Source organism: Oryctolagus cuniculus, chromosome 6 (genome assembly GCF_964237555.1).
Source record: "Oryctolagus cuniculus chromosome 6, mOryCun1.1, whole genome shotgun sequence".
NCBI classification, from domain to species: Eukaryota; Metazoa; Chordata; class Mammalia; order Lagomorpha; family Leporidae; genus Oryctolagus; species Oryctolagus cuniculus.
This window is the reverse complement of record NC_091437.1, coordinates 44232350-44244440: the sequence shown is the minus strand read 5'-3', so window position 1 is coordinate 44244440 and position 12091 is coordinate 44232350. Positions and strand designations below refer to the sequence as shown.

Here is a 12091-nt window from a genome sequence, read left to right as displayed (position 1 = left end):
GTCTTCCCTCTATGACATGTGTACCTCTCTTCTGACACGCCTGGCTTCAGCATGGACTTAAGTACATGCACTTCTATTTCTTATACTCTCAGAATCCAGAAAGGACACAAAAACCTTCACCTTCATTTTCACGTCTCCTGCCTGCACTGACATTGCTAAGTAAAAACAGTTCTATTCCATTCTGCACTGAGTCCAGAGGCAGCCTCAGAACCCTTCACATGAGATACTAAGGTCCAGGCGGCCACCAACAATCAGAGTTTGCTCATGAAATCAAAGAGTGTGTTCTCCCTAGAGTAGAAATATCCATGCACTAGCAACTCAAGGTATGAGATTATTTCTTACCCATTACTGAAAAGCAAAGACCTTAGCAGAGGGCCATAAACAGCAGGCATTGAAGACAAACCAAATAAAGAACGTTAGACCACACCTGAGTCTCCTGACAACTCAGGGGACATAAGATGACCTGAAGTTGACCATGTCGTCACTCCTAGCTTTCCAATCTTCCTCCTTAGCTAGTAATAGCACAGGCCATTTAAATCAACATAGAATATGCAGTCATATCCAGAAACTACCAGTACAATTATTAAATATTTTTTCTAAATACTCTTTTTTGCCACTTTATAAATATATTTTAAAAGGAAGTTTTATACCACAATCACAAGTATAAAACCACCACTGCTTGTCATAAACAGAGAAGAATTATAAAAAATAAAATCAATGAAAATAAGTATAAGACGAGGTATATTCTAAAATCATCGTATGCTCAGCACTGACATGCTTGCGAGAGGTTTTCTGGCGTGGTGGTGAACTGGATGGCTTGAGTCAGAATCCTGACTCTGACAATACCTGGATGTGTGGCCTTGGATAGGGGATAGAACCTTTCTGAGACTCATTTTTTTCTTCTTTAATCTAAGGAATGACAATGGTTCATACCTCATAGGATTTGAAAACTAAATAAATTAATCCATGTTAATGGCTTTGTAGATAAAGAGTGCTCAAGAAACATAAATAAAATAAAATAACATTAAATTAAAATAATAAAATAATAAAATAGTGTCTCGGAGCCAGCGTTGCGGCGCAGCAGGTTAAAGTCCTGGCCTGCAGTGCTGGTATCCCACACGGGCGCTGCTTCGAGTCCCGGCTGCTCCACTTCTGATTCCACTCTCTGCTATGGTCTGGGAAAGCAATAGAAGATGGCTTTGGTACCTGCATCCATGTGGGAGACCCAGAAGCAGCTCCTGGATCCTGGCTTTGGATCAGCTCAGCTCTGGCCATTGCGGTCATTTTGGAAGTGAACCAGCAGATTGAAGACCTCTCTTTCTATCTCTCCCTCTCTAACTGTGCCTTTCAAATAAATAAATACATCTTTAAAAAAAGCTATAAAAAGTTCAGTAAGGTTTCAGGATACAGTATCAGCATGCACAACCCGAAAATGAAGTTAGGAAAATACTTTTACTTACAATAGCATCCAAAAATTACAATACTTTGGGAATAAACTTAACAAAATAAGTGTATAACATAATGTTTTGTAGTTTGCAGGTTATTTGGGAAAAACAAAATTAGTATAAAACATAATTGTCTGAGAACTATAAAACATTCTTGAAAAGGTTAAAGTTTGAAATAAACAAGTAGATATCCTGTGTTTGTAGATGGGAATAGTAATATTGTCAAGAAGGCATGATCCTCAAACTCATCTACAGATCCAACACAACCTCTATTGAAACCTCAGCTGACTTCTTTGCGGTTTATAAGGGGACTGACATTTTGGAACTACAGTTGAAGCTGCTGCCATCTGTGATGCTAGCATCCCATATTTGCACTGGTTTGTGTCCTGGCTGCTCTACTGCTGATCCAGCTCCCTGCTAATAACTTGGGAAAAGTAGCCGAGGATGGCCGAAGTATCTGAGCTCTGCCACCTATGTAGGAGACCTGAATGAAGTCCCTGGTCCCTGGTTTTGGCCTGGCGCAGCCTTGGCTGTTGCAGCCACCTGGGAAGTGAACCAGCAGATGGAAGATCCATCTCTCTTTCCCTCTTCTCTCTGAAACTCAATCAAAACAAATAAATCAATCTTAGTTTTGTTTTGTTTTGGTTTTTTTTTTTTTTTTTTACAAACTAAACCTGAAAGTCATGGAATTTGAGGGAGCAACCTGGAATAGCAAAAACAATCTTTGAAAGAACAAAAAAATTAGAGGACTTATACATCCTGATTTCAAAACTTCCTATAAAGCTATAGTAATCAAAATAGTGTGGTGTTGGCACAAAAAGAGACATAGAGATCAATGGAAGAGAATTGAGAATGCAGAAGTTAACTCTCAAATTTATAGTCACCTGCCTTTTCAAAGAAAATTATTAATTTGAGAGGCAGACAGGCAGAGATACAGAGAGCAAGAGCAAAATCAAGAGATCTCCCATCTGCTGGTTCACTTCCCAAATGTCTACATGGCCAGAGATGGGCCAGGAGCCAGAAACTCTCACCAGGCCTCCCACCTAAGTGGGAACCCAATCACTTGAGCCATCCCTGCTGCCTCCCAGGGTCTGCATTAGCAGGAAGATGCAGGCGGGAGCCAGCACTGGCTCAAACCCATATACTCTCCTAAGACATTCTGAGTGCCTTAACCAGTAGGTGAAACACCTATCCCCATCAATTGACTTTATTTTTTTTTTTAAGATTTATTTATTTATTTGAAAGGCAGAGTTATAGAGGGAGAGGGAGACAGAGAAGGAGAGAGATCTTCCATCCACTGGTTCACTTCCTAAATGGCTGCAATAGCCAGGGCTGGGCCAGGCTGAAACCAGGAGCCAGGAGCTTCTGGGTCTCCCACGTGGATACAGGGGCCATCCTCTACTGCTTTTCCCAGGCTTTAGCAGGGAGCTGTACTAGAAGTAGAACAGCTGGAGATCGAACCAGTGCCCATACCGTAAGCTGGCCCTGCAGGCCGTGGCTTAATCCACTATGCCACAACACCAGCCCCATCAATTGACTTTTGATGAGGTTACCAAGACAAGTCAATGGAGAAAGGACACTTGGTGTTTTTTTTTTTTTTTTTTAAAGATTTATTTATTTGAAAGTCAGAGCTGTGCTCATCCAAAGCCAGGAGCTTCTTCCATGTCTCCCACACAGTACCGGGGCCCAAGGACTTGGGCCATCTTCTACTGCTTCCCCCAGGCCACAGCAGAGATCTGGATGGGAAGTGGAGCAGCCGGGACTTGAACCAGTGCCCAAATGAGATGCCAGCACTGCAGGGAGCAGCTTTATCCGCTAGACTACAGCGCTGACTCCAAAAGGGCATTTATCAACAAGTGGTGCGTTTTAAACCACTGGCTATCCATAAGCAAAAGAAATTAAGTTTATTTAACTGGAATAAATTAGCCTAACCCAGCCTCTATTCTTGAAAAACAAACTGCCCCAAGTGGCCTCCGTATGTAGGGAACAACAACCCAGCTTGGTTTACAAGCACATTGTAACCTAATATACTCTTGTAGCTAGGTAACCAAGCCTTGGCCAATCACAGGTTGGGGGCTGCTAAATTATACATAAATAACGCAAATGCCACACTGCACCAATCAGGTAACCTGTGTGCCATTTCCTGTCTCTCTAGTTATAAAAGCAGCTCACTACAGTGTTACCCAGGGGCATTCAAAGCTGCCTTCACTCTGCACTGCTAGAACCTTTTCCTTGCTCAAGGAAGTTGTTTTTTGTTTGTTTGTTTGTTGTTGTTGTTTTTTAATGATTTCATTTATTTGAAAGGCAGAGTAAAAGCAAGAGATTGTCCATCCACTGGTTCACTTCCCAAATGGCTCCAACAACCAGGGCTGGGCCATGCTAAAGCCAGGAGCTTCTTCTGAGTCTCCCACAAGGGTGCAGGGCCTCATGCCCTTGGGCCATCTCCCGCTGCTTTCCCAGGTGCATTAGCAGGGAGCTGGATCAGAAGTGGAGCAGCTGAGACATGAACCAAAACCAGAGGCATAGCTTTAACCAGTCATGCCATAGTACTGGTCCCTCAAGTAAAATTTATTAACTCAGTCATTGAACTGGTCTCAGTCTTTGTTTTAATATGTTGGATTCCTATGTCATACTAAACAAAAAATTAACCAAAAGTGGATCAAAGACCTAAATGTAACATCTAAAATAATACAACTCTTATAATGTAGGAATAAATCTTTGTGACCTTGGATTATGTGATGACATCAAAAACATGTGTCACAAAATATAAACTAGGCATCATCACAATTAAAAAATTTTTAACTTCAAAGGACACTATCAAGAAAGCAAAAGACAATTCACAGAATGGAAAAAAAATTCCAAACATATTATCAGCTAAGTATACAGAGTAGTATGTAGAATATAGAAAGAATTCTTAAAACTCAGTAATGAAAACCCAATTTTTAAAATGGACAAAGGATCTGAACTTTTCTCAGAGAGATACACAATTAGTCAATAGGCACACGCAAAGATGAATAACTTTAGTCATGAGCAAAATGCAAATCAAAACCACAGTGACACACTTCATACCCACTAGGATGGTCATAATAAAAAGGAATAAAAAATAACAAGTATGAGCAAAGATATAGACAAACTGGAAGCAACATTGCTGGCAGGAACGTAAAAAGGTACGGTGACCTTAGAAAACAGATTGCTAGTTCCTTAAATTTTTAAACAGAGTTACCATTTGACCCAACAACTCTATTCTTAGTCATAACCCCAAAAGAAACAAAAATACATATATGCTCCAAAATATGCACACATACGTTCATCGTAGCATTTGTAATAGATAAGTGTCTACCAGCTGATAAATGGATAAATGTAATTGGTCTATCCAAAAATGGAATATTATTCATCCATAAAAAGAAATGGACTGATACTTCCTACAACACAGATCAATCTTAGAAATGTTATGCAAGTGAAAGAAGCCAGTCACAAACTGAGTGATTCCATTTATCGAATACATTTATTACACCATTCTCAAAATAGGCAAATCCATAGAGATGTCAACTATTTAGTGGTTGCCTTAAGCTGGGAGTGCCTGTCAGGGGGAAATAGGTGGTGCTGCCTAAGTTCTAAAATTGACTGTGATTATGGTTGCACAACCCTCTAAATATATTACACTCACTGTATGTTTTGCATGGGTGGATCATATAGTATGTCAACTCGACTTCAAGAAAGCTGTTACTCTAACACGTTAGCGTTTTTCAGACTACTTTTGGGAAACGCTGGGTATACCAGAAGCAGGAGAGATGCAAAGAAAGCTGGAGATGAAGCAGGAGTTTGGGGACTACGATGCTGCTCCTGCTAGCAGAGGCTGTGGTGAGCAAAGATCAACAGGGGACAGCAGGGGAAACAGAGCGGTAGACACCTCCACACCACTGCACTGCACCAGGAAGCAAGGCCCAAACTAGCCTGTGTGCCGCCTGCCTGCCTGCACCTCACTGCAGGTCCCAGGCTGCCCACCTTGGGGGAATGACTCCTCTGGGGTGGGCAAGGAGACAGGCTTCATGGTTTAGAGCAAGGGCAGGAAGGGAGTGCAGCTCTCTTTCTACCTGACCTCTTTGCATGGATGAGAAAACCAAGGCAGAGGAGGGACTTGGGCAAGGAATTCTCATTTTGCAACAAAACATAAAACCATGGACAAAAGGAACTACAATCCAAGGCCCTCAGTTGGCCCTCCCCTAATGGTCATTCACACAGCTCAACAACTCGGATGCTTCAAGTGTGATTCAGGGTAGACTAGAGCTCTTGCTGTAATGGGAGATGCAGTCAAGGGAGGGAGGAGAACTGTTCATCTGTCACAGCAGGAAGTAAACAGACCTTGCACAGAACAGATAAATCAAGAACCAGCAGTGTAAGCGTATCACGGAGCGATCTGGAGGCCACGACGGGAAGAAAAGGCGAGCGAGAAGCAGCGGCTCCCAGAGGAAGGCGGGCACTGTGGGCTTGTTTTTCACTATGAGTCTTTCAGTACTACCTGATTATTTTCAAGTAAGTGCCTGTGTTGCTTTGGTCCAAATTTCAGCACTGACTTTAAGAAACAACAACCCAAGGACACCTTGCTGGCAGTTCTGACATCTGGCTGGGAACCAGCCCCGGCTGGAGAGGCAGCCTGTGCCGTGGAAGTCCCTTGCTGCCTTTCTGCTGGGAACAGAGGCTGTGTCACCTGAAGCTCCTCTCCGCCCAGGGGACCTGAGGTCAGAGCAGAGGAGTCCCGTCAGCCTCAGCACGGCCTCCAGGGAAGGCCTCCCTTCCCTGCTGCTTACCACAGGGCAGAGAAAAGGATCTCGGTGAGGCTCAAGGACTTGTCGGTTCAGCTGCCATTTTACTCAGCTGCTTCCTGTGTTGTCAAGGTTGGGGAGGCCTTTCCGTTGATAACCAAACCAGGCAGCTACCAGCAACTCAGGGCACCGGCCCCAGTCCTCCAGGGAGGGGCAGACTTGGCTCTGAAGGCAGCTTGCTGATTGGGTGGGGCCAAGTGCCGCATGAGGGACACTCTTGTGTCTTGCAGCTGGGGAGGGGCGCTGCCTCCCAGAGGCACCTGCTGAAGCTCAGAAAGGGAAACTGCTGTATCTGCTGCGGACACAGAGACTTCAGGGCGGTCGGCGGACAGGGGCCTGCAGACCTCAGCTTCACCCTTGTGAAACTGCAACTCCAACACAGTTGGGCCTAAAGACTGACTTATGCACACACACACATCACATTGTCACTCATCAAGAAGCACAGATCTCCCTGGCTATAAAACATGGAGGCTGGCCTGGCAGCAGTTGTGGACTGCTGCACTGTGCAGGCTGCTGTGGGTAGCTTCTGTAACAGCTGAAGTGCTGGGGTTGTAAAGAGGTCCCTTTTGTTGTAAGTGTGGGGAGGGTACCAAGTATCCCCATCCTGTCACTGTGTGCATGTTTTTCTCCTCTCTTGAGTCAGGGGAGCTGCGGCAGAGTTGGGAGGCTGGCTATGGATGTGATGCCTTAGGCATGCCACGACTGTCCATCACGTGTAATAAAAAAGGGTGGCAGGGATAAAAAAGCCAACAGTTAAGCGTCACTGGGCTTGAGCCTCTCTCAGTGTCCTTCCAGCTCCAAAGCAAATGCCTCGGACCAGAGTGGGGTCATTCCAGACAAACGGCTTCGCCAGAGACAACGTTTTCCCATTGTGCACCATGCACCACTGTGCCAAGGTGTACAGGGCGCCCTAACCTGTCCCAAGACAGCCTTGCTTTGGGTCTTTACTCCCTTGTGAGCTGCCCTCTCCCCTTCTCAAGTCCTACTCACTTACAGAGGTCCAAGTCAAGATAAGCCTCTTTCAAAATGCTTTGTCCAAAGTCTACAACTCCCTTTGCTTTTCTGGATCACTGTGCCACTTGCAGTCCAGACTTCTAAATTCTCGACTGCACTACACACTGCTTTATATCTGCTGATTCTTTAGATCATAAACCATACCAGGGCTAGCCATCTTTCCTGGGCCTGGCCCACAGCACTAGCACAGAGCTGGGCACCTCCTAGGCACTGCCTGTTGAATTGACACTTCATGAATGGTTTGGTAAATGCATGAACCAATGATCCAAATTCATGTCTTCTGGTTAAAAAATAAACACAGGTCCTCTAAAGCACTACAGCAACATCAGCTTTAGTATCATAAGAATCTGAGGGGTCTTCTATACAATATTCTGTCACACGGTTCCCACCTCAACCATAAGAAGCAGGTCTCCTCTCTTTTCCGTATGGAGGTATCACAGCCTAAGAGGTTGAGGGCTCAGCCCTTATTTTTAACTCTTGCCTCACACCTTGCCAAAATTGGTCCTAAAACATCTATTTTAAAGCACAAGTTGAAAACAGTTCTCAGGTATCCCTTCACTTAAGGTATCCCTGAGTCACTGACTGTCTTCCATGAGGGCCCACCCTAGAGATTCTCTTTGATCTCAGCTGGGCCTTCTGTGAGGTCAGACAATTATCTCATTCATTCCCAGTTGATTTCTGATTCCACCCACAGAGGCAGCTGCTACAAACTCCGAAGTCTCTGGCAGAGTCCTAACCCGTCCACCACCTTTGCTTTCTGAGGACAGCCTCACCGGCCAGCAGTGACAACAGACAGCCTATGATATGGACATACCAAACACCCAGAGGTTAGAATCCGAGGACCATTGCTCTGCAATGACCTAAGGATGATGCAAACACAAACCCCAAAGGGCTACTTTAGAAGTCGCCACAGGGTCTTTCTTGGGCCCTTTCCAAAAGGTTGTAATGACTTCCCTCTCTCATCGCCCTGCTCGTGAAGTGCCTTAAGTCTATCAGCATGCGGTCAGCCAGTATGCGGCTGTAAGGCATGCTGCCTGAACTCAAGCTTCGCCTTTACAGAACAAGTTCTTCTAAGAATGTGCACCCAATTCATTTTCTCCTCCGTCACCAGGACCCAAGTACTGTGACTTAAATAGCCAGCCTCTAAGTCACATCACACACATCCCTTAGCCTAACAGCCATGGCTAGGAAGCCAATATCCAACCTCTTTGCATCCTGGGACGATGCCCACACCCGCTGACTGAATTCTGCAGTGTCTTCGTACAGACAAGGCAAGACAGGGGCCTTGGCATAATCTCTGGGTCACAAGATGCCTTTCAGCTTCCTATTGCTTCAATGGTGCACACAAGGCACAGATTCAGCTTAAACTGACACATAATATATAATGAATAAACTGTTCCTTTGGGAAAGGAGGGCACCCGTCCAAGAGAGCCACACATTCATTACAGGAGCCTCTTCTTCTCACACTGGGATTTACAGACGTTATCTCATCTGCAGGCAGGTAACAAGGTGTGCACACTGTTTCCACTGCTCAGTTTGCAAAGGCAGAGAGGTCGCGGCTGGTTTAAAGGCACAGAGCAAGCCAGGGATAAATCCAGTGTCCTAAGTCCACGGCGTTGCTCTGTGTGCCTGGGGAAGCCAAGCACGCCCTGCACATTTTTGTTTGGTTGCAAAATGCTGAATATACAGAGGAAGACGTGCTTCCTGAACTCTGAGTGTTGAAACGTGAGCTCTCCCTCTGTGCTTCTGCTCAGCTGCTCCTCTCCCTCTGCCTGCTTACTCACGTTCTCCCCACCTCCGCGTGCCGCTCAAGGGCACCTCCTACCCGAAGCCCTCACTGCCGCCACGTCTTGTCACCTTCCCTTTCACTGCCCTTGGCAGGTAAACCTAAAGCTGGGTTTATTGGTGACAGAGACCAGCTCCCTTTGAAACAGCAACATTCAGGGACGCTCTGGAAGCGGAGGGGTTGGTAAGAGCTGTTCCTGTGAACTGAACCCTTAATGATTATATAAGAAATATATAAATAGACCATGAGTGTTTGCCTCGTGCATACGGCCCCCATTCAATAGGAGAATCCAGAGGCAGAGCGGCTCCTCCCCGGCACGGCCCGCTCCACCCCCTCTGGCCACCTCCACTGCCAATGCAGGCTGTCCTTTGGGGCCTAGACGTGGCCCTGCTCAAAAGGACAAGGCCAAAGGCCTTTCACAAAAGCTCCAGTGGGGTGACTGATGTCTGGCTTCGTCAACTACCAGTGAGTGAATAATTAATACTTGCCAGGAAAGAAACAGACTCATTGTTAGGGTGGCCACATGGAGGCTACAAAAGGCCATTTTGTGAAGCTCCTGGTGGGACCCCGGGGCTCACAGTGGCCAGAACAAGCCTCTTGGAGTGTGTAGGCTGAGCCTCCAATGTGGGGACTGGAGCCCTGCACTGTTCTCCAGGAGTGCTGTTCCCCATGTTAATGAGCTTCTTGTCTATTCATCACCTAATTCAGCTTTCCGGTCAATGGCAGCAGCGGAGGCCCACTCCGCACCCAAGAGTGCATGATTTACCAGAGGGGACGTGCAGTGCTCTCCTGGGGCCCTTCACCAGACTTCACACTCATGGCTCCATCTTGCTTGGGGCCTGTCTCTGATTTAACTAAAACTCTCCAAACCCTCCTGGATTGTATAGCCCATTCTTGGCCTAGTGCCTAAAGCAAGCTTTTCCTTTTCCATTTTCCAGCAGGGACTGAACAAGACAGCCTTGGGTGCCTACAGAACCGGTCACAACTGGTCAGGAAATATAATAAAGAAGCTTAGTGAGCAGAGAGCTAATGCCCCCAGTCAGAGGCTCAGTGCACAGAAGTAGCTAGAGGCACTGGCTTTGTAAGCAGTAACACACTCTTCTTTTGGCCTAATAACTGCCCTGGCAGATGGCAGCTGGTGCCAATGAGTAACTCTATGCAAAAGTTTCACATCCCACAGGTGGGCACTGGGTGCTCAACAAATACCTCTGGGGACCATGACCCCTGACCATTTACACACACACACACACACACACACACACACACACACACGTGTTCTCACTCCTACAGTATTCCTACCCTCAGGGGCCAAAGCTATCCTTGCTGAACACAGAGCTGACAGCTGAAAATGCTGTCATTTCAAGGAACTCTTCCTCCAAAGAGCTCCCAGCTCCCCAGCCCTATGTCCAGCTCACAGTTCAGAACTGCACCATTTGAGACATCAAATATTTTGACTTGAAGTTTGTGTCCTATTAAAATGCATCCCATCTTCTGTTTCTGGTCAAATGACTTCCAAAGCACCTGCTTGGCATCAAATGGGAAATTCATTTGTACACAGCTCTTCCAGATAAACGCTCACTGGCTCCCTTCCAGAAAACCATGTTTGACACTAGAGAATGGGGTGGGGCAGTGCTGCATGGATGTAGGAGTCAGAGAAGGGTCTGATGGTGGAGAAAAACTCCATGGCCTTCAACCTGACCATGGACATGGACCTAGATTCTGACCTCTTGGGGCTGCTGGCACCAGTTCTAATAGGGCCCACATCCAGGAGAAATGTGAGACACACTGCCTTCATGAGGATGCTGGCATAGAAAGCAGCATTCTCCTAATCTGCCCTTCCTATCCACACCGGGGGAAGATCCCTGTACCGCTCTGGGCCTGGCTGGGATGATGGCTGATGGCTCATCAGCACCTGAGTGTTTCCATGTGCTGTGGAAAGGAGGCCGGCATAGATCAAAATCAGATTCCCTGGGCTGGGCAGGGCACCCCGTGCAATCACGGTGTCCTTGCCAGCTGGGGGGTCTCTGTATAGAGAACTGTATCTCCCTGTACATGTAGGTGGCTGTATCTTTGCGGGGGTAGTACGGCTGGCCTGAGAACCAGTGGGCACAACAGACAGGGACACATCTTTCCGGTTCCTCAGAGCGTAAGAAAACCCAACCTTTTTCCCACGAGCCAGCCCACTCATCCCTTCCCCCACCTCCTCCCAGCTCGCAGACACCGGGGGAGAGTGATGCCAGAGCAGGCCCGAAGCTTCAAAGCAGGTCCTATGCGCCTCCTCCCTCACCAACGCCCTCCACCCCCAACATCGCCGCTGCGTCCCTCGCCCCACCCATCTCACGTTCACCGCAAGGCGCTGTGTGCCCCAGGCGAATGCCAGGCGGGCCCAGGCTGCTCTCGCTGGCCCGGGGGAGGTGATGGTGGCCGCGGCGGTAGAGGCGGCGGCCGGGGCTCTGCAGTACCTGGGCGCGGAGACGTGGCTGCAGCCCGGCTCGCGGCCGCTGCAGGTGTCTCCGATCTCCGGGATTAGCGCCGCCTCTTCCCCGGGCCCGCGGCTCGGGCCCAGGCCGCGCACCTGCTGCTGCTGCGGCTGCCGCCGCCGCCGCCACCGCGCCCTAGCTCCGCGTTGTGCCAGCGCCTCTCGGCAGAGGGTCCGCGCCATGAGGCCCACAGTGGGCCGGAAGGCAAAAGGGGCGCCCAAGGCCCTGAGCCTGAAGCTGCGGGGGCTCCCAGGCCGCGCTAGGTGGGGCGCCCCCCGCGGGCTGGGAAAGGGACGCCGGCGGCTCGCGCATCCTCCCGGCTGCATCCCGGTCCCCAGCAGCATCCCGGCTCCCCGTCGGCTCCGAGGCCTGAGAGCGCCGCTTACCTGGGTCTGTGGCAGGTCCAGGGGAGGGGCCCGAGGCTACCGCAGGGCCCCGCGCCGGGGCGCAGGATGCTCTGCCGGCCTCGGCTCCGCTGGCTGCCTCGCTGGGCCCGCCCTCGGTCCCGCCCCTCGCCGGCCGCGGCTCCTCCCCCGCCGAGAG

General features: G+C 48.4%; 1 protein-coding gene across 3 annotated transcripts in view; it reads right to left on the bottom strand.

Annotated features, from left to right (window-relative positions):
* CYFIP2 (cytoplasmic FMR1 interacting protein 2) overlaps positions 1-12091 on the bottom strand; it is a 132505-nt gene extending 120414 nt beyond the window's left edge. The window contains exon 1 of one of the 3 annotated variants that reach the window (XM_008255326.4): positions 11935-12091. The gene's annotated coding sequence lies outside the window, so the exon portion shown is untranslated. Of the gene's footprint in view, positions 1-11530; positions 11626-11934 lie in introns of those variants that run through there. The other 2 variants (XM_002710339.5, XM_008255327.4) reach the window with 2 other exon arrangements.